This window comes from Balaenoptera acutorostrata, chromosome X (genome assembly GCF_949987535.1).
Source record: "Balaenoptera acutorostrata chromosome X, mBalAcu1.1, whole genome shotgun sequence".
Classification (NCBI taxonomy): Eukaryota; Metazoa; Chordata; class Mammalia; order Artiodactyla; family Balaenopteridae; genus Balaenoptera; species Balaenoptera acutorostrata.
In genome coordinates, this window is record NC_080085.1 from 20,419,092 (window position 1) to 20,423,051 (window position 3,960).

Sequence of the window (3,960 nt, forward strand, 5' to 3'; positions counted from 1 at the left end):
TAAAAATAAACTCAAAATGGATTAAACACCCAAATGTAAGGCCAGACACTATAAAACTCTTAGAGGAAAGCATAGGCAGAACAATCTATGACATAAATCACAGCAAGATCCTTTTTGACCCACCTCCTAGAGAAACGGAAATAAAAACAAAAATAAACAAATGGGACTTAAAAGCTTTTGCACAGCAAAGGAAACCATAAACAAGACGAAAAGACAATCCTCAGAATGGGAGAAAATATTTGCAAATGAAGCAACAGACAAAGGATTAATCTCCAAAATATACAAACGGCTCATGGAGCTAGCTCAATATCAGAAAAACAAACAACCCAGTTAAAAAATGGGTGGAAGACCTAAATAGACATTTCACCAAGGAAGACATACAGATGGCCAAGAGGCATATGAAAAGATGCTCAACATCACTAATTATTAGAGAAATGCAAATCAAAACTACAATGAGGTATCACCTCACGCCAGTCAGAATGGCCATTATCAAAAAATCTACAAACAATAAATGCTGGAAAGGGTGTGGTGAAAAGGGAACCCTCCTGCACTGTTGGTGGGATACAACCACTATGGAAAACACTATGGAGGTTCCTTAAAAAACTAAAAATAGAACTACCATATGACCCAGCAATCCCACTCCTGGGCATATACCCTGAGAACACCATAATTCTAAAGGAGACATGTACCACAATGTTCATTGCAGCTCTATTTACAATAGCCAGGACATGGAAGCAACCTAAATGTCCATTGACAGATGAATGGATAAAGAAGATGTGGCACATATATACAATGGAATATTACTCAGCCATAAAAAGAAACGAAATTGAGTTATTTGTAGTGAGGTGGTTGGGCCTAGAGTCTGTCATACAGAGTGAAGTCAGAAAGAGAAAAACAAATACTGTATGCTAACACATATATATGGAATCTAAATTTAAAAAATGGTTCTGATGAACCTAGGGGCAGGACAAGAATAAAGATGCAGACGTAGAGAATGGACTTGAGGACATGGGGAGGGGGAAGGGTAAGCTGGGACAAAGTGAGAGAGTGGCATGGACATATATACACTACCATATGTAAAATAGATAGCTAGTGGGAAGCAGCTGTATGGAACAGGGAGATCAGCTCGGTGCTTTGCGACCACCTAGAGGGGTGGGATAAGGAGGGTGGGAGGGAGACGCAAGAGGGAGGGGATATGGGGATATACGTATACGTATAGCTGATTCACTTTGTTATATAACAGAAACTAACACAATACTGTAAAGCAATTATACTCCAATAAAGATGTTAAAAAATTTAAAAAGAAACGAAATTGAGTTATTTTTAGTGAGGTGGATGGACCTAGAGAGTCTGTCATACAGAGTGAAGTCAGAAAGAGAAAAACAAATACCGTATGCTAACGCATATATATGGAATCTAAAAAAAAAAAAGGTACTGGTGAACCTAGTTGCACGGCAGCAATAAAGATGTAGACATAGAGAATGGACTTGAGGACAGAGGGTGGGAGGGGGAAGCTGGGGTGAAGTGAGAGTAGCATCGATATATATGCACTACTGAATGTAAAATAGCTACTGGGAAGCAGCAGCATAGCACAGGGAGATCAGCTCGGTGCTTTGTGATGACCTAGAGGGGTGGGATAGGGAGGGTGGGAGGGAGGCTCAAGAGGGAGGGGATATGGGGACATGTGCATGCATATGGCTGATTCACTTTGGTGTACAACAGAAACTAACACAGTATTGTGAAGCAATTATACTACAATAAAGATCCATTAAAAAATAAAAAATTTTAAAAATTTAAAAAATTTTTAAAGTAAGTAAATAAATAAATACGTGCTACAGTACCACATGGTGTGGAACCATGGCTACAGGGCCCACTATGGGACTTGAGCATCCCTGGATTTTGGCATTTGGGGGCGGGTCCTGGAACCAACCCTCCACAGATACTGAGGGACGATGGTATTTGTTTTGAAATTTTGCAGGTTAACTCTTAATTTAACGTGCATTTAAAGAGATGCTTTCAGACTTCCCTGGCGGTCCAGTGGTTAAGACTCCGCACTCCCAATGCAGGGGGCACGGGTTCGTTCCCTGATCGGGGAAATAAGATCCCGCATGCCGCAGCTAAAAAAATAAATAAATGAAAATAAATAAATAGATTTTAAAAATGGTTAAAATAGTAAGTATGATGTTATGTATATTTTATCACAAGAAAAAAAGGAATGACGTACCAATACATGCTACAACAGAGATGAACCCTGAAAACATTATACTTAAGTAAAAGAAACCAGACATGAAAGGACATATGTTATATGATTCTATTTATATGAAATGTCCAAAATAGGCAAATCTATACGACAAAAAATAGATTAGTCATAGCCAGGGGCTGGGGGAAAGGAGGAATTAACCACTAACAGAAATGAGGTTTCTTTTTTGGGGTGATGGAAATGTTCTGGAATTAGATAGTGGTAAGCACAAAGCACAACATTGTGACAATACTAACAACCACTGAATTTATTATATATTTTTAAATGATAAATTACATGTTTTGTGAATTTTATCTCAAAAAAAATTTTTGGACAATAAGTCTTCCCGCAGAACGAGTAATGTAAATGAAGACAGACAGATACTATCTTTTTTCTGACCTTGAGTCAGAAGTCACAAAGCATTCCTCCTGTCATATGCATTAGAAGTGAGTCCCTAAGTCTGGCCCACACTCCAAGTTAGCTTTTACACTTATATCATGAAACTCATATCATTTCAGTCTCACAACATGGGGAAGGTATTAATGACTCCCATCTGCAGCTGAAACTAAGGCTCAGAGAAGTTAAATTAATTTCCCCAGGCCATAAGGCCAGTAGGTGGCAGAGCTCAGACTGGAACCTAGAAACAGCTGAGTCCACAACTTGTGCTCTTAACCTCTATCAGCGGTGGTTCTTAACCAGACACATTATTTGTGAAAGCACAGACGCTTGAGACTGCCCCCACCCTGCCCCGCAAACATCACTTAAATCATCATTTCTGGGGCCTGGTCCATACACTCAAATGTTTTTAAGCTCCTCAGGTGTTTCTATACACACAGAACCACCGCCCTGTGTCTGATGGTTTTGTGTTATTAATACGGGCAGCTGACTCCAGCTGGATGGTGAGTGTCTTGGGGGCAGGGCCCCGCCCCGAGCCTCCCTGTGACTGCCACTGTGACAGCACAATGTCTACCGGCGCGAGGCAGGCACACGAGGAGTATCATTGGACAGAAGGATTCAGAGCAACTGCCACCCAGAATGTCAGCTGCCAAAGGTTTCCAGTGAGGAGTGCAGTTTGTGCCTGGGAGCTGGCCTGCCTGGCCACTCTCCAGTGGGCAGGAGGTTCACTGGGGCCCACTTGCTGGGCAGCCCTTGCTGCCAGCTGGGGCACCTCAGCTCAGCCCAGGGCAGAGGTGTCAGGAAATAACACTCTCCCCGAGTTTCCTCTCCCAGTTCCTAAACTAAGAGACCCAGCTCAGGGCCTAGAATTCACTGAGGCTTTGTGGCCATTTGTCCAACGATCAACATGGATCACCGAAGACGACCTCAGGGCATAGGCCTGAGCCGAATCTCTGGGACTCAGTCCCAAATCCCCTAGGCCCCATTCCCCTTCCACGTGGAGCTGGAGGCCAGAGAAGGAGAAGAATGGGAGGTGCGAGATCCACCTCACCCGAGGACTCCTATCTACAGGACCATGGAAAGTGAAGAATTGACAGACAATGCTATAGGTAAGGACATGCTTCCCTCACCCCCTGCCTACCCCCCTCAGCAAAAGAGAGGTGGCTTCCTCCTTTGCCCATAGGAAACAGAGGTCAGGAAACAAAAAGCAGAGCATGTAATGGGCAGGACTGGGGTGAGGGATGAGTTTGTAAAGGGCAGGTTTCCTATCTGTCTCAAAGGGCTGCCACAAAGAATAAGGATATAATATGTGAAAACAACCTGAA